Below are 19,687 nucleotides of genomic sequence, written 5' to 3'. Positions count from 1 at the left end.
AAAATAAAGTCAGAGAAAATCTTAATGAAGACCAATATTGCAATTGTTGATTGTGCTTTTTTTTTCAAATTTATATTCAAAAATTACTACTGCTTTACTTACTATGGAGGGTTTAATACTTTTTCTTACTTTTCTCCCATAACCAACCAGACAGTTAAAGATTACAAGCAGAAATGCACTCAACTGTAAATGGAAATTCTTGGCAGTTAATTTGTATTGGCTTTTTCTAAAATTAGAAGGAGTTTTTATAGCCATTCACAAAACAGAATTGGTTGGCTGCAAAAGAGAGTCATGTGAATTAAATGAGCTGTTTTAGTAATCTTTTCATTACTTTTCTCCACATACAATGGTTCAGAATTGAGCCAGTCATTTGGTATGGTTTGGGGAGGGATTTACTGTAACCCCTCTGACAATCTTTTGCCCTTAGTACTTAGTGCACTTAAAATTTATTAGAAATTCTGCCATTAAATTCCTTCTTCTGAAGCTTCTGGAATTAGGTGTCTGATGCAAGGCAAATTGTAACCTACCAAAGTGATGTTGATACAAACATCAACATCAAAATTTTGTTGAGAGAGATTGGTTAGGCTGACTAGAGATTAGACACAGGCAGGGCTTAAGCTAATAGTGAGAATAAGAATTGGGGGTGAGGTCAGATGCTCCTCAGTGAAAGATAGGATCAAGAAAATATGGTATATGTATACAATAGAATTTTAATCATCCATTATGAAGAATGACACTGTGCTGTTTGTAAAGAAATTTAAACATTTAAAAAATTGTATTAAGTGAAGTGAGTCATGTCAAGAGAGACAAAGGTTGCAGTTTTCCCTAATATATGGGAGCTAGAAATAAATAGTCTATAAACCTATAAGTCAACATGTTGAGTGGGATTCAAGTTGTAACAAATGTATTAGCTGAAATATCGTAGTTTCAAAGGAGAAGTTAATGTAATTCCTTAGAAAGGTGTACTCAAAAACCATCAAAATTAACAGAAGAAAACCAGGGTACTTGCAAGAGGGAGGGTGGGGCCAAGAAAGAAGTGTAGAGAAAGGAAGGGCAGAAGAGGGAGAATGCAGACAAGAATGCAATATATATTCTACCATATCAAGAAAAATAAGAGAATGAGTTGGTCAGAAGAGAATGAGAATGAATGAGAATATTGAAAGGGGGGGACATGAATCAAGATGCAACATATTCATAAAACTCCTTATTTATTTATTTATTTATTTATTTTTGCCAGTCCTCGGCTTGAGCTCAGGGCCTGAGCACTGTCCTTGGACTTTCTCAAGGCTACATAGAGCTCGACCACTTGAGCCTCAGCACCACTTCTAGCTTTTTGCTACATATGTATGTACATATGTGGTACCGAGGAATTGAACCCGGGTCTTCATGCATGCTAGGCAAGCACTTTAACCACTAGGCCAAACTCCCAGCCCCATAAAATGCCTTTTTAAAATTGCAGCTCCTTTGTAAAACTACTTAAAGACAAGACAAAAAGAGTTGGGACACATTTGGAGTTCAGGGCTTCGTGTACTATACATCTTGGGTCTAATATCACAAAGAAAATAACAATATCAAATGATTTTCAGATGGAGAGTTGGTACATAACCAAAGAGTGTACTTGACAGAAATAGAATCAAAATCTTGCTTCTAATGGCAAATTTAAACAATTTGGCATATAGAGACAGCATTCCAAAGAAAATACTAGGCAGGAACAGTGTTCAAGAAGTGGTTTCACTAACCATGAGGCAGGACTATTCAGAGTCCAGGTACAAAAAAACTTCAATATAGCTTGTTCCTTCTCCAGGAGCTACAGGACAGTTCTCTTCCCCAGTTTTCTGGAGGAAAGCTGGATTGCTGTCCTTTGTAGAGCCTCATGACCATTGTATACCCTATTTTCTGGGAATTACAGAATGAGAATGATTTAGGGGAATGCTCATAAACTACTTAGTAATAATTAATCAAAATACTTTGGGGTGTAGCCTGAGGGTAGAGCAAATGCTTAGTATAAGTGAGGTCTTGGTTTGTAAACCGTATCTTTTTTTTTTTGAACAAATAATTTTTAATAGGGTATTGGCTTTTTACAAATGCACTGAAGGATCATGCAATGCTGCCTGCATTAGACGCAATCCTGGGCCACAGGTCTGCACATTCCTTTGCAACAGGTCCCGTGATGGCAGAACCTTTCATCTCCCCTTTATTGTTTACTATGACACCTGCATTATCTTCAAAATAAAGGAATACACCATCTTTTCTCCTGTATGACTTTCGTGGTTGAATTACCACTGCAGGATGTACCTTCTTCCTTAGCTCTGGTTTGCCTTTCTTGACTGTAGCCATCACCATGTCACCTACACCAGCAGCAGGAAGTCTGTTCAGTCGTCCCTTGATCCCCTTCACAGAAATGATATATAGGTTTTTGGCTCCGGTGTTATCTGCACAGTTGATCACAGCTCCTACGGGAAGACCCAGCGAAATCCGAAATTTCGCCCCAGAAGACCCACCACGTCTCTGTTCTTAGAATCCCCGATCCTACCATCTCAACGTTCCCACTCCACCACCCGCCACATTCGGGACCCTTCCAGTATCCTTGCTGTGCTCATTGCTCTCCTTCTCAGGCCCAAAGGAGAGAAAAGAGCCCCAGGTGCCCAGAGCCGAAACTCCCTGAGAGGGAGGGAGCCACCGAGCTTCAGATGGCGGAGGATTGTCTCGTTCATATCTTAAGTATGTTACTTGCACCTAGTCCTAGTTAAATAGGAAGTGATTATCAATGTCTCTGCTTACTGTCTTGACTTTATTCATCTTCAATTCATATGGCTACATAAATTTCAACAAATATTTGTGTCTTCTAGAAGAATTGATGTGTGCTCAGCATGGGGAAAATACACAATAAAAAAACACAGGAAGGGGCCAGAGTTTGGCCTAGTGGTTAAAGTGCTTGCCTAGCATGCACAAAGACTCAGGTTCGATTCCTCGGTACCACATACGTAACAAAAAGCCAGAAGTGGTGCTGTGGCTCAAGTGGCAGAGCTCTAGCCTTGAGAAAATCCAGGGACAGTGCTCAAGCCCTGAGCCCAAGCCCAGGACTGGGAAAAAAAAACAAACAGGAAAAAGTAAGTTTATCGAGGCCCAGTTAGTTCTGAAGACAGAAAATACACCCACAAATATTTAAATAACATTTGAAGGCAGTGTGTAAGTAGATGACAAAAAAGTGTAGCAGCCAATTAAGTATTGTTTGGTTTGGAATTATCCCAAAAGGTGTCATGTGAAGAAAGAATTACTGGGCTTTAGAGTATTAGTGTATAGGATTAGCATGGATAGAGGATATAATAGAATCTATGTAGTTATTATGAGAAAAGTAGATATAGGAATATATATAGTCTATCATGTAAAAGTCATTGTATATTTTTTTTAGTACTGAGGATTGAATACAGGGCCAGAAGCATGCAGGAAAAGACACTGTACTACTGAAATAAAGCAGATCCAAAATACTCTTGAGTACCTCACAATTGGGAACTCATTTAATACTCATAACTATAAGAGTTGGTGAAAGGAGATCACCACATTATTCAGGCAGAAAAGAGTTTATTTGGAAGAGCCAATCTGCTGGACTGCACTCTAAAGTAGGGGGCAGCCTGTATCAGCTCAAATTAATTGTGGAGACTGATTATATTAGGGAAGGGTTAGAAGGACATGTGGCTGTGGCAGATACAGAAGTGATCTCAGAACCTGGGGGCTTTTTGCTAACTCACAGCCAGGTGATTGACAGTCAAGTGATTGAGAGGTACAGGTAATTACTGGTTTGGGGCGGGTTGATTTCTGGTAAGGGTATGTGCTCTCCTTCACAACCAAAAGTGGGGAAGTAGATGATTCTCCTGCGCAGACTTAACAATAACCCTCTTGTGAGTCATACTAAATCATGAGAAAATTAACTCAAAGATAAGTGATGGAATTTGTATTAGTTCATACAGCCATGTATGATGGCCCTCGATAACATGATTCTACAATTGCCATATCCAATATGGTAAGCTGTATGGGCTATTCACTCATAAGTGTATCAAAATTGCATAGAATTAAAACTGAGTTCCTCAGTTACACTAGATATATTTTCATTGCTTGAAGACCACATGTGGCTAGTGGCTACCATGTGTAGCATACATATAGAAATATAGAAATTTCTGATCTCATTTCTATGCTTTTCATTCTTCCTCTTTTATACCTCTTCTTGGGATAGTGACTTGCAGCAACAGGTGCAGGGTGATTTACTTATTTATTAATTCTTGTGTAGACTAAAACAAAGAATAGAAGATATTAATTCAAACCTCATTCCTGCTCCAATACCCCTCCAAACAACCTCACCCCGCAAAATAACAACAAAACTCCTGAAGGTTTTTCCTCAGTCAGTGCCAGGCAGGAAATTGAACTTAATTCTGCTAATGCTTTATTCCTGAACTGAAAATTTTCACAAAATTAGCAACTTAAAATAACATGCATTTATTGTCTCAGAGGTTATATACAATGAGGTGTTATCCAGCTGAAAATCTTCTGAACTCATTGGTTCATGGAACACTTCAGTGTCATGGGACTATAGAATAGAGGTCTACAACATTTAATTTTCTTTTCATTCTCTATAGCCTGGTCCTCCCTCTTAACCTGACAGTCTGCTCCTTCAAGGTCAGAATATATGACTTTGCTTTGCTTCTCTCTGAACTGTAATCCCAGGTTTAAAAGTCTCTAAGTCAAATTCACCCATAAAAATCATTTTCCCTTTTGATTAATGTAAAGTCAACCGACTAGGGACATAACTACTTCTGCAAAAATTTCTTCATCTTCCCCATTTAACATACAATATTCATGTGAGCCATACACAATCACTTTCACAAGTACTGACCATACTAAAAGAGAAAGAATGACACTAATTTAAACATCAAGGGAAAGTTTTAGACTTTTATTGGCTGTACTTCCACAGGTTTTGAAAGATAGATATGCTTGCGTTATGGATTAACTTGGGGAAGTTGGGCTTTCAAGAGACAATTTATTTCATCCAAGTTATTTGAGCTTGGATTAATACATCAAATCAACTGAAAAATCGTAGTTATTCCATCAGCCATCTTATCTATAATATATAGTCTTAGGGACAGTAGAAAGCTTTTCTACCAAAATATATTTAAAAACAATAACCCTATACATAATAATTTTTCAGTTTCTAAATTAATAAATGCTTATTACAACTAAATAAAATAAAATAAGTTGCAGTTAGGTTTATAAGTCAGTGGTAAAGCAATTTCATTGCATTTGAAATGCGTGTATTCCCTAGCATAACAATAAAAAAGGTGAGATAATAGAGAACACATTGACAATACAGTAAAATATAAGATTTACCCTCCCCCCTATGAATTTCCTCTTTCTCAATTTTCAGAGGTGTACTGCTTTCTGAATTTTACTAAGTATATATTAGCATACACACATATTTCATTTTTATTGTTCTGTTTATTTTTGTAGTGAATTTAATCATGGATGTAAAAATTGAGAATGATACATCTAAAGGAAAAAAAGCTATCGTAAAGAATAAACATCCAGTTACAATTCCTTATCTTATCCCTGTAATAAATTGCTGTTTGGTCTAGCCCTGGTTTTAGTTTTCTTAGAACTAAGAACAACCCATCTCTAAACTCACATGAGTCTTTAATCTTTGTTTTATGTCAAGAGTTATTTTCAGAGTATAATCACAGCTCTGGTGGTTTAAAGCATCAAGAAATTTCGATATCAAAAGGATTTGACTTTGTTCTTTTGAGAAAGAGAGACAAAAATGTCTGCTTGAAATAATCAAATGGCAGCAGAGTTGGCCCTTACTAATCCCAGCTTTCTCCATGGATTAAGGGGAATGAAGAAATGTTCAAGGAGAAAAAAACCACAACATTTTTCTGAATTCTTCTACTTGTGGCCTTTTCAAGACGCTTGCCCTGTTTTAGTGTACCACCACTAGCTGTAGCAAGAACACTTACTCTTACACAGGTAAAATTGGAAGCCTAAGCCATATGTTTCTGTACATATCAGCTTTTCTCTTAGTACCAATCTAGCACATTGAATTCTAATTATTACTTTTTGTTTTATTAACGTATATTTGAAGACATCCTTGTATGTCAAAGGGATGTAATTCATAATTAAGCTGTGACAGTTGTTAAGCTGGTCTGTCCCATGCAAATGGGGCATATGATTGCTCTACTTACGATCAATTACTACTAACAAATGATAATAAGTATACTGCATTCTGAGGACGTACAAACACTGTAGTAAGCACTTTACTAATCGTACCTCATTTGATCTTCACAGTCAAACACCCCCAGGATCAGGGATTAGAAACAGAAGACATAGGAAGGTGAAGCCATGTACTTTTCCAGGGCTAAATTCCCATATGCACAGGCTGTTACCTGGGCAGAAGGAGGGTGAATGGTTCTATCACTTAGCTTAAAAATATGGGGAATTTGGGACTCTCCTAGCAGAAGTTTACAATAGCTCAGAACCTAGGAACCTAAGGTCATAGGATGAGACTAAATGAAAGGATCTCTAGGATATGGAAACAAGAGCTATATCTTGTGTGATTGCTGTTCTTAATGTACTATGCTATTTCTCTTTTCTTTTTTGCCCTTATGGTAAATCTCATAGTGTTACTGTATCTGACTTTGTTACCTGATATATTTTATATATATTTATTTGTTTATTTGAAATAGGAAAGGGAGGGGGGAAACAAAATAATTGGGAAGAGGTGAGGGGAAGGAAACAGGGACAAAAACATGAGAAGGGGTGTGAATGTGTGAGAAGTAATGCAGCTACTACCTGACAAATGTAACTGTAAACCCTCTATACATTATCCTGACAATAAAAAATAAAAAGTATGGGGAAACTGGAATGATAGAATTAATGGTGACAAAGATGAGTTTCATAGGTGATATGGCGATAGCTTCAGCTGGATAATTTAGGAGACATTTTCTAAGTAGACCAGGATAGTATGCATTATTTTTGTTGCACTGATCAATGATTCTTTTCTGTATGACAGCTGGGTTTGGTGGAGATGATACCCACTCCTTTACCATAGGCTGCGCTCACATACCTAGGGATTTCATTTCGAACATGTCAGGTCTGCAGCACAATGTGATGACAGATAACCTAACTATATCAGCACTTTTCCAATGCCATGTTCTGTACTTCAAGAACTGTTCCTTAGAAGCAAGCCAGGCCCGGTAATTCATGACTGTTTTGTGGTCAGAATTCCAGTCACTCACTTTCCATATTTCTTACCTCAGCAGTAACTGATGCCCTGTGCATTCCTTGTCATTTCTAATATATAAGGAGCACAAGGACAGGGACTATCTACGTTGGCATCTAGCCAAGTGACTACCACATTACTAAGATCACACAGATGGCTCAACAAGAATGTATTTCCTTTTTGTTTTAGTTTTCCACTGCTACTATAAATATTTGCTATAAACTGTGGGCCTAAAAGTCAAACAAACTTATGGGAAGTCAGAATTCTGAAATGGGTCCTGGAGGGGTAAAATCTATGGGTAGATTTTATTCTTTTTGAAAGTGCTAGGACATGACCCACTTTTTGTCTTTTCCAGTTGATATCTCTAAAGCCACCTGCATTAAGTGGCATGTGGTCTGTTTCTGTATCTTCAGACCCAACAATGGCTACTTAAATTTCTCTCTCACGGAATCATAAACTCTATTTTCAGTGTCATGTCTCATTCCCTCATTCTCACTTTCTTTCTCCCTTGAGTGAGTATGAGGATATTTCATAAAGTGTATAGTATTCAAATTTTTCTAAAGCATTTCCACTTCCTTTATATAAACATTGTGATGATAAAATGATAATTGGAGATAAGATTCTCACAGAATTTTCTGCCTGGGCTGGACCCAAATTGCAATCCTCTGATCTCAGCGTACTGAGTAGTTAGGATTCTAGGTGTGAGCCACCGGTGCTTGGCTTGCATTTCATATTTGTAAGTTCACGGTCTGTTAAGAAATATGTATACATACAACTCTATACTATATTTTAAGCAATCTCTATTAATAAATACAAGGACACATAGGATTTCTTTTTGCCTTTTCTATCCCCTTAGGGCAAAGAAAAGAGATTTATTATTCGGCAGCCATTGAAGATATTTAAATATATATTCACCTATTTAAATAAAACGAAAATACGGGAAGCAGGAAGCTCCTGGTATGCATATGTAAAACATTTATAAGTCTCAGGAATGCTCAGAGGTAGCACCACAGGTTGTGTGATATCCATGGTCTCAGGGCTGGTAAGGTAGGAGCTTGTTACCATAAGAGTCATTAACATCTGGAAGATGGTCTGCATTTTCCTGCTTCTAAGAGGGCTGTAAAGTAGGACCCTTTGTGTTCGAAGGTTCTTCAATCAAGAAGACTTTACATTAAAAGTGATATGAGTTATTAGAAAATCAAGCAAGAAATTGTGGCCTACACATCTTGAAGATGGCACGATAAAGTGATAAACTAAAACCTGTCTGACAAGGAAATGGGACCCTAGAGATACAAACCAATGAAGAAGTAAAAAGTAAAAAAGAATGAGGAAATAAATATGTGGCATTAAATCTTTGATGGTTGCCATCATAACATTAAAGGAAATACAAAGCCGAAAGCAGTCATTAACGAATCGAATTTTCCCACTTAAATCAAAGATCAACTCCATAACTAGAAAAAGTGTGCAATAGAGTTGAGATGGGTTGAAGTGTTGTCTTCATGTGACTCCCTTATGCTCTCTTTCTTTGGATATATTTATTTTCTAATAAAATTTCCTATTCTCTTTACTTACATGTTATGTTTATATCTGGCCTGAATTTTTCTCTTGCCAGATGCAAGGACTGAAGTTATTTAGTTACCTTAAACGTTTTGCTAACTTGAATACTTTACAAACATTTAGGCAATGCTTGAATATATACTTCTGCATAGTCATTGTCCCAGACATATAGGGTATTAATTATGTTAAAATGATTTAAATTAATAGTTATTTCATGAAAGTATAATCATCAAAAACATATATTGAGGGGCCGGGAGTTTGTCCTAGTGGTTAAAGTGCTTGCCTAGCATGCATGAAGACCCGGGTTCGATTCCTCGGCACCACATACATAGAAAAAAGCCAGAAGTGGTGCTGAGGCTCAAGAGGTAGAGCTCTAGCCTTGAGAAAATCCAAGGACAGTGCTCAGGCCCTGAGCTCAAGCCCAGGACTGGCCAAAATAAATAAATAAATAAATAAATAAATAAAACATATATTGACAGATATTTAAATGAACTCCTAGTTACAGTACAGATTAAAATATGAAAACCATCCTGATAAAGTATAAAATCCTTTAAGTCAACTTTCTGAATAAAAATTATTAATATTGCAACTATTACTGTTAAACAATAATATTCATAAAACTATTTAGTATAGAAAATTCAATACTGTTAAATGATAGTATTCATATAACTATTTAGTATAGAAAATTCAATTTTAGTTGTTTACAGTATATTTTAACCTTAAAATATACTTTAGGTAATTCTCAAATTACAGCCAACATAGTTAGCACATACAAACCTTTCATATTTCTCATATTTCATATATATATAAAACATCTTAATAAATTAGGCACCATTTTGCTTAGCTTTCTAATTTTTATTCCAGCCTGTCCTCCCATAATTTTTTGTCTGTACTGAGGTTTGACTGTAAGTTTTCATGTCACTGGAGAGGCACTCAAATGCTTGTATTAAAATTTCATCCCTCTTCCTGTTTTTTTTCCTTAATTTTTATTGAGAAGGCAGAAAATGATGAGCAGGTGGGTTACAATAACGCAAGTTAGGTAATGAGTACATTTGTTTTAAAACATTTTTACCCCATCCTCATTTGCTCCTCTTCAGCCATTCCTATTCCCCTCCCTGCCAGGTTGTTAATGTTCATATCTAACATAGTCTTAACTGAGCACAATGTTGCATTAGTTCATCCTTTCCCTGCTGTTTCTGTGATTCCTTTTCCCTTCCACATATCGAATAATCTTATATATAAGACACAAGGTACAGAAAACTAAAAGAAAGAAATAAGCAAAAAACAACACCAATCCTAAATACAAGATGTAATAAGGAGCTCTCATTTCCATATCCTGGAGTTCATGTGGATATGCTTCACTACATATTGTCCTATGCGTTGAACAATTGGGTTATTGAGATCATCTGTTATGAATATCATAGATATATACTAATTAGGACAAATGAGGGAAATCATTGAGCTTACGTTCCTTTGGGTCTGGCTTATTTCACTTAATATGATTTTTTTCCAAGTATGTCCATTTCCTTACAAATGGGGCGATGTTGTTGTTTCTGGCAGAAGCATAGAATTCCATTGTGTATAAGTACCACATCATGTTGATCCAATCTTCTACTGAGGGACATCTGGGTTGGTTCCATATTTTAGCTATGGTAAATAATGCTGCAATGAACACTGATGTGGTTCAGTCCTCTTTCTTCTGGTTAGTTTTGAGATAGGGTTACATCCTTTGGCTGGCACAGCAATCTTCCTATTCATTTCCTGCCATAGGTGGATAGAAGGCATGAGCCTTGTATATGGCTTTGTCTTATATTTTACTGAAGGCTCAGTATGAAAGCAATCATACTGTGTCACTACACAAAACAAATTTAAAACACCACACTTATTGTTAAATTCATATGTTACAGTAGATCAAATAGCCAAATTCCAAGATCTCCTTTGCAAATCTCCAATTAGGCCATTACAGTGGTTGGTTGAAGTTGGTTCATGTTTTAGTTTTTGTAATATGAACCAGAGATTAAATTCTTGAATTTAATCTTGTGTCATGATAGGATCTTGAAAAAACCAGTTTTCTTAGAAATGGCTGCAGGAGAGAAAGATAAAGAGGAGAGAGAGAAAGAGAGAGAGAGAGAGAGAGAGAGAGAGAGAGGGAGGGAGGGGGAGAGAGAGGGGGGCAGAGAGACAAAGACAGAGAGAGAGATAGAAATTTCTCAAAATTGATTTTCCAGGAAGAATTATCCTAGAGATATTTACCTACACTTACTCATATACACACACAAAATACACACACAGAGGCAACAAAGGGAAATATTTTACCTTAGGCTTGCCCATATCAAAATATTCACAAGCTCAAGAAAATGTAAAAATTTAATTTAGCATATCAGTGAGTTATTTCTTGGAATTCCAGGAGAGATTGAGTTCTGCCCAATGCTTTTTTGTTAGGGCTAACTGTCAGAGACCAAGGAGTTAAATGGAACAAAGCAAAGACCCTCTAGCCTTGAGCAAACCGCACCTGGTTGAGTCATCTGCACAAAATACTTCTCGGAATAACCGCAGGTTGTGTCGCTTGGGTTAGCACAATGGCCAAAAGAATAGCCTGACCCTCCCCTAACCTTGAGATTTCCCGTTCTTGTTATCGCAAAAACTCTCCATCCCCCCCTCTATACTCCCTTCCTTACACTCAGGGTATATAAACCCTGCTTTACTTTTAATAAATGAGACCTTGACGCGACTCAGATTGTCTCTTTCTTTATGCGCCTGGTCTCCTTCCTCTCTTTCCCCCATTGGTTTTCTTCTCTTAGGAGGTGCCTCCTCGGGCTTTACGAATAACTGAACCCGCGGGACGGAAGAGCTAACTTTGACTTGCTAACTGAAGTAAGAGTTTATCTCCAATTGGTACTGTTGCTGTCTTGGAAAAGATCTATCATTTTTCTGCTGTACTCTGGTGGTCAGAATTTGGTCACACAAGTCACGTCTACACATAGGGGAAGATTGGAATATATAATCTTTACCTGTGCCCTGAATAAAACAATAAAACAATGTGGTAAATAAATAGTACCTTTCTCTGACATACTTTTACTTTCTTTTTAATTGTATTTTATTGAAAGGGTGATGTATAGAGCAGATATAGTTACATTCATCAGGTAGTAGGTACATTACTTCTGTTTTTTTAAATTATATTTTTATTGTCAGGTGATATAAAAAGGGATTACGGTTACATTTATTAGGTAGTGGGTACATTACTTCTTGAATATTGAAACCTCTTCTCATATTTTTCTTCAACTTTCCCTCCCCCACTCCTTTCCAATCATTTTGTTTTTCTGTTTCTCTTACTATATGAAGACAGTGTTTTGATTTTAAGCTGGCAGAGAACATATTCTGAACGTTATTTTACAGAAGTGGATGGTAAGGACCAGCTAGAGGAAGCAATGCACAAAATTTTGATACTAGGCAAGTACCTGAATGCCTTGTGTCTACATTTTTATTTTTATTTTATTTTTTTTTGGCCAGTCCTGGGCTTGAGCTCAGGGCCTGAGCACTGTCCTTGGACTTTCTCAAGGCTAGAGCTCTACCACTTGAGCCTCAGCACCACTTCCAGCTTTTTTCTATGTATGTGGTACCAAGGAATCGAACCCGGGTCTTCGTGCATGCTAGGCAAGCACTTTAACCACTAGGCCAAACTCCCGGCCCGTGTCTACATTTTTAGCATCATGTAATCCAATGTACAGTACAGTGGTAGCTCATTTAATTCTCAAAACAACTCTGTGTGTGTTTATGTTCATGTTCTTTTTCTTCCTAGACACTCATACTAGGCAGTTCCCTAAAATCTCAATGATCAAAACTGAATCATATGACAATGCATAAACAAAAGATTTACTAAGAGGAACGAGGATACTTTTTGGTTGTGATGTCAGCCAAAAGTTACCACTTAACCAAGAAGGAGGATATCACCTTCATCAGGAGCCTTGATTGTGCTAGCCAGGAATGAAGAATCGATAAGGTCGTTTTTTAGGAAAGCAACACTGCTTACAATAGTCAGATAAAAGGTGAATTAAACTCCAATTAGAAACAAAATGTTGAAATGAAAATAAAATTCTATTAGGATTTGTACCAGCTAATTTAGTGAACATTAACTAAAAAGCTGCAAATTTTCTAGGCATCTTTAATTAATGTCTTTTTAATGGCTTGCAGTATAACTCTAGGCAAGTTAACTTAAGCACTTGACATTTTTTTCTCTGAATATGACAATTCAGTAATAAGACTTCCTAATACAAGAATTAAGAACTGTCATTCTATCCTCTGATTTAGCTCATTTTGGATGTTGATAGATTGCCTAGTTTACTTCTCTTACCACTAAGTTCTAACAGGGCAGAAAGAAACATTTCAATAGCCTCTGAAAGCATTGAGGAAGCCTTCTACTCTCTTATATTAAAGGATCAGAGTTTGGCAGCTACACCACTGATATAGGCTGCAACATTTATATATTCTTTGTTTTGTCCATGTTCGAAACTCAATCTTTTCTCTTCCTACTTTATATTACAGTAGCAGTACAAAATCTTTCCAGATACTTGTGACTATTAATAATTTGTGTAATGAGGGGAGTATATACCTATGAAATTTCTTAATTTTGTAGGCTTTTCTTTCCACTAAACAGAAAAATAGGCATTTTCTGCATTCAATATTTATTGTAGTTCAATTGATATTACTTAGCATCATTTCCAGTTTCTAAACTGTTACATTTTCTGAAAATCTTTACAGACTTTATCTCCTATATATGAGTCTCACCCTGGAGCCAATCCTGCATCTTCACTTTCGCCTGTTAGTGTTAGCAGATTCCTTTTCCTCTCTAGGTCCATCTGCCTTGCTCATAGGTAACCAATAAAGCACAATAATGGAATTCTGTCTTTGGGAATGACAACCGAAAAGACGCACTTAGTTTCAAATACTGCAAGCCCTTCTATTTTGTACCTTGTGAATATAATACACTTATTATAGCAATGTTCAATTACTCTACTTTGAAATTGCTTTCCCAACTATTTTTCCAAGAATAAATGAAGGCAATCTCATTATTTTCTATATAGATTTTATTTTTGACTCAAAGGGGAATATACAGTTGGTACTTTTTTCCATTAGACATAGCTCATGCTACTAACATTTGCCTTTTGAAAATTTACTCTAAACGTAAAAATAAGTCAAGCAAATTTTGAGCAAATAATTTTGGGAGCTTTTTCAACAGACTACCATGTTAAGAGAGTATTAGGGACTGAAATTTACTCATTGTGAAAAGTTCATTTCCAAGCCACCTGCATCCTACAAACCATTCCTTAATCACTGCCAGAAATTATCATTCTCTCTTTAGCCCAGTGAATTACTTATAAGGCATTTAATTATTTGCATGCAAAGATTAATGAAAAAGCAGGGTATTGCCAGTTGACCTAAACCTGCAGCTTGTATGCTATTCAGCTCTAGTTTTATATTAAACTGCAGCTGCAAAGACAGAACTCACAGGAAATACACACATTTCTTCATTCTGGAAGCTGTTTTATACAATTGAATTTTATAAATAACTACAAGTGATTCTTATCTTTCAAATCTCAACATAAAAGCACCTCTGCATTACCTAGAGAAGTGTATACTCCCTCAAGAAGTGCTGGGAGGGAGAGGTGCGAAGAAACTATTTAGGTTCACTCTTCCGAATCTTGAACACTGAACTGCATTGGATTTCTAATCCAATATATTCAGGGGTCATGAGAATATTACTAAACTCCTTATTGGAAAGAAATTGATAACCTCGCTGTTGCTTCAACTCTACATTGCCAAGATAAACTATTTATTAGGGGTGTATGTGAAAAACGTGGACTGCATTCATTGTTACAAAAAGATTTTACAGAGTTCTTGAGAAAATTGCTATTCAAGCTCAATTTTGAGTGAGAATAGTATTTTCTTCTTTACTGAATGTTTTAAACATACATGTCTTTTTGGTGACAAAGCTGGTACAGGAGCAGCCGTTTCTTCTTGCTGCTTTCAAGAATAGATTGGTTTTCTGAGGACAGAGGATACTCACATTGCATACCACTTGCTCCTGACCTGTCTGTTGGACATGTTTATTGTGAGTGGGATGTAAACTGTTTAGTAATTTATCACACACTCTCCAGGTTGAAGTCCAGTTGTCAGTTTCTCAAACTCTACTTAGTCTGTGAAGTAGCCTATAATATTTTGTGGCCAGAATAATATTTTTGCAACATTTCAACTCTTAAATGTTCTTAAAACCATTCATATGTCTTGCTGGGGTTCCAGTGATTCCATTCACAAACCTGTGTCCAAAAGAGCCCAAGAAATATTTTTCTCTACAAAGAAATGAGAGGATTTAAGTGTACTGTATTTTTGGATAGCAATTTTTGTTTTGCTCTGCTATTTTTCCATCTTATTCATTTTTATCGTTTGATGCTTTTTATAAGATTAAGATTTATCTCATAATTCTTCAGGGCCTACCATTTATGCCAAGGCCTTGTCCAGGCAAGCTGCCTGCCTCATTTGGAAAGGTGTTTCCAGGAGTGTAATATCTGGATCTCAAGCCCTCAGCACATTGGGAAGAACATTGGAGGAGAATAAGAGAAAGTGTCAGATTGGCTTGGCTATTCAAAATTCACTATATTACATAACCATCATAATTATTCCTCTGTACCTCAGCCCTTGTCTTGAGCTATTTGCTTGGAGCTCCTATATGATTGGAAAACAAATTTCTATTCCCTTTTTCACTTGGGCTGGGCTTTTCAATCTAGTTTTCTCAATCAATCCTGACTCATCTGTTTTCTACCATCTAGTTTCTTTATAATCATTGGTACACTATTTGTTGCTTTTCTGATTTCTCTGGCCATATAGTAGTGTCCCCATCCCTCCACAAAACATTTTCAATAATTTCAAGATGATTTTGGCAGGGAAGAAAACTAAATATGTGTGCTTAATTTCACTTGCAAAAATTTAAACCTAACCTCTTCTTTATTTATTCAAAATAATATGTTAATAGGAATATACCTCTTTCCTTATATTTGCAAACAGAAAGTCAATTTTGTGACCTATTCTGGTTCCAGAAGTTTCCTAAATACTTCATATCAGTTGACTTATTGCTATTAAATCAGTGGGTATTATTGTGGGTATTATTTGAGATATCTTCCTTTGTCATACCAAATACTGATTTCCATGTCCCATGATTTTAGTAGTTTTATTTCTTTTTTAATATATTTTTATTGTAATTAATAAAAGGGTTACATGATATTTGCCAGATAGAAAGTGCATTAATTCACATATATTGATACCCTTTCACATCTTGGTCCCCATTACCCGCACCTCCCCCCCGTCTTGGTTATCCCCCCTTCCCTATCCAATTTCAAATATCCAAATACAAATAACTCCAATATATCAGATAACAAAATGAGATACTGTAACATATGAGATAACCAAGGGACAGCAAAAGAGATGAGAGATAACAGTACATTAAGGACAACAATCACTCATTATATGGATTTTGTTTCTATATCCTGGAGGTCCTTTCATTTAGCATCATACTATATGGCCTTATGTATCAAGGTTTTGCTCTATTGCAGATCTCTGCTAGGAGAGCCCAAGGTTTCTACTGATTATGACAAATGAGGGAAACTATTGAGCCTTAGTTCCTCTGAGTCTGGCTTACTTCACTTAATATGATCTTTTCTAAGTCTTTCCATTTGCAAACTCGCTCAACCACTATGGAAAGCAGTATGGCAGTGCCTCAAAAGACTAAACATAGAGCTCCCCTATGACCTAGCAATTCCAGTACTTGGCATTTACCCAATCATCCAGAAACAAAGACGTACTAAATCCACCAGCACAACAATGTCATTGTAGCACTGTTTACCATAGCAAAGATATGGAACCAACCTAGATGTCCCTCAGTTGATGAGTGGATCAACAAGATGTGGTATTTGTACACAATGGAATTCTATGCTGCTGTCAGAAAGAATGACATTGCCCCATTTGTTAAGATTTTGTTCCTTTTCCTTTAAAAAAATTTACAACATACGTTAGAAAACACATTTGATTTGTATTTATAAGTAATGTTAGGACATTTGGGTAAAAGCACTGGAGGGAGATGGCTGGATCATAAGGGAGCTCTATGCTTAGTCTTTTTAGGAACCATCATACTGCTTTACAAACCAACCAAGTGTAGTAGCATTGACTTTTGTCCCGATCCCTGCCAACATTTGCTTTGATTAGATTTCTTGATAATGGACATTCTAACTGGGGTGAAGTGGAACTCACAGTTGTTGATGCATTTCTTTTATGGCTACAGATGTTGAGCATTTCTTCATGTGTCTTTTGGCTATTTTTATTTCCTTTTCACAGAAGTCTCTAATTCTTTTTTTTAAAATATTTTTATTGTAATTAATAAAAGTGTTACATGATATTTGCCAGATAGAAGGTGCATTAATTCACATACATTGATACCCTTAGCCCAGCTTTTAATGGATGTTTGTTTCTTTGAGGATTTGTTTTTAAGAGGCTCAATTTTTTGAATTGTAAATATATATTGAGATACGAGGCCCTGTCTGTTGTGTGGCCAGTGAAGATCTTCTCCCACAGGCTTTCTATTGAAGTTGCTAGCTATGTCCATTACCATACAAAAGCTCTGAAGTTCAATTCAGTCTCATTTGCCCAAAGTTTCTTTAACTAGTTGTGTTTCCGTGCCTTTATTAAGATAGTTTCCGTCTATGCCAAGGGAACCTCATGTATCTCCTATTCCTTCCTGTAAAGTTTTCAGGGTGGCTGCTTTTACCTTAAGGTCTTTGATCCATTTAGAATTAATTCTGGTCCAGGGTGATATATAAGGATTCAGCTTTAATTTTCTAGAGGTGCTTAACCAATTCTGCCAGCCCCACTTGTTGAAGAGGCTGTTTTTCTTCCATCTCATTCTTTTGGTTCCCTTGTTGAAGCTTAGGTGGCCATAGGTCTTTGGGTTGATTTCTGGATCTTCAGTTCTATTCCATTGGTCCTCAGGCCTGTTCTTGTGCCAGTACCAAGCTGTTTTGATTACTGTAACTTTTTATAGAGTCTAAAGTTTTGTTTTGACATTCCTCCTGCGATGTTCTTTCTTTCTGCTAAGAATTGTTTTTGCCACATGGGGTCTTTTATTATTCCATATGAATTTTTATCCTTAAAGAATGACATTGGGATATTGATGGATATTGTATTGAATTTGTAGATAGCCTTTGGCAAGCTTGTCATTTTCACGATGTTAATTTTTCCAATCCAGGAGCATGGGAGATTTTTCCACTTCCTCAGATCTGCTTTAAATTCCTTTTTCTGGTTTGTAAAGTTTTCATTGTAAAGATCCTTTCATTCCTTGGTTAATTCTTATTTTGTTCATTTTTTGAGGCTATTGTGAATGGAGGTGCTTTCCTGATTTCAGCCTCAATCTTATAGTTGGCATATAGAGAAGCCATTGATTTCTGAAGGTGTATTTTATACTCTGCTACTTTGCCAAAGTTTCAACTACTAGCACAACTTTGTTAACTGCAGCATTATTTACCATAGCTAAGATAGGGAACCAACCTAGATGCCCCTCAGTAGATGAATGGATCAAATAAATGTGTTATTTTTATACAATGGAATTCTATGCTTTCATCAGAAAGGAAATGAAAAGACGTGGTCCCAAGTTGGTCATTTTTCAAAAATCATTCCTTGGCCAGGAGTTTGGCCTAGTGTTAGCGTGTTTCCTAGCATGCACGAAGGCCCAGGTTCAATTCCTCCATACCACATATATAGAAAAAGAGAGAAGTGGTGCTATGGCTCAAGGGGCAGACCACTATCCTTGATAAAGCTCAAAGACAGTGCCCACACCCTGAGTTCAAGCCCACAGCTGGCAAAAATAAATAAATAAATAATAAATAAATAAATAAATAAAACTCCTTTATTGTAATTGTCATGCATATGTGTAAATGTGGAAGTGTGTAAAAATGAATGTGCATGTTAGTAAGCATGTATGTTCCTATCTACAGTCCATCTTTTACTTCTAGATTTTAGAAATTACCCCAAACTTCATATTTGCCTTTTTGAACTTATCTTATCTGGAATGACATTATGATGTCCACTCCAGTTCCATCTAATTCCTGCAAATGGCATTCAATTTTCATGTATGGCTGAGTAATGCTCCATGATATACATGTACCAAATTTTATCTGTCTAGTCACTACTTCAGCAACACAGCTGATTCCACAGTCTGGCTTTTGTAAACAAGCTGGATGTGAGTCTGGATGTAAAGTTATTGCTAGTATGTTGATCTGCATACCTCCAGGTATATGTCCAAGAGCTGTATGGTGAGGCCATAAGGTGAATCTACTTTGAAGATTTCCATAGTGTATATACAGGTTTACATTAGTATATGAGGGTTTTTTCCCCTAGTGTCTTTAACAGTGTATTATCATTTCTTGATTATTGTCATTATGCCTAGGGTGACATGGAAGCTCAATGTAGTTTTGACTTTTATTTCCTTTGTGACTAATATTGAAATATTCCTTTTGCATTTCTTTGTCATCTATAGTTAGGCAGAGCATTATTTGTTCAATTCATTTGAACAATTATTGACTCAACTGTAGTAAGTTCAATTGATGTCTAAATTGAATTAATTTTTGTTTTTTAGCTTTGGAGATCTTTGTATGCTCTGGATATTAATTTTTATGCCATTCTGTAGGCAGTCTCAAGATTGCGGTAACTGGGTTTTGTTGCAAAGAAATATTTAATATGATGCAGTCCCATTTGTCATTTTCTAATACTGTCAGTTGCCCTCTTTTGTATCTGAGTGGTTTTCTTGCTGTTGGGTTGCTTGAACTC

The 19,687-nt window shown here is 36.4% G+C and overlaps 1 pseudogene; it reads right to left on the bottom strand.

The window, feature by feature from the left end:
• Positions 1-2,052: 2,052 nt before the first annotated feature.
• Positions 2,053-19,211, bottom strand: LOC150041646 (large ribosomal subunit protein uL14 pseudogene; annotated as a pseudogene).
• Between the last annotated feature and the right edge of the window lie 476 nt (positions 19,212-19,687).

This window comes from Megascapheus bottae, chromosome X (genome assembly GCF_031878675.1).
Source record: "Megascapheus bottae isolate mThoBot1 chromosome X, mThoBot2.hap1, whole genome shotgun sequence".
Taxonomy (NCBI): domain Eukaryota; kingdom Metazoa; phylum Chordata; class Mammalia; order Rodentia; family Geomyidae; genus Megascapheus; species Megascapheus bottae.
This window is presented reverse-complemented; position numbering and strand designations above follow the sequence as displayed.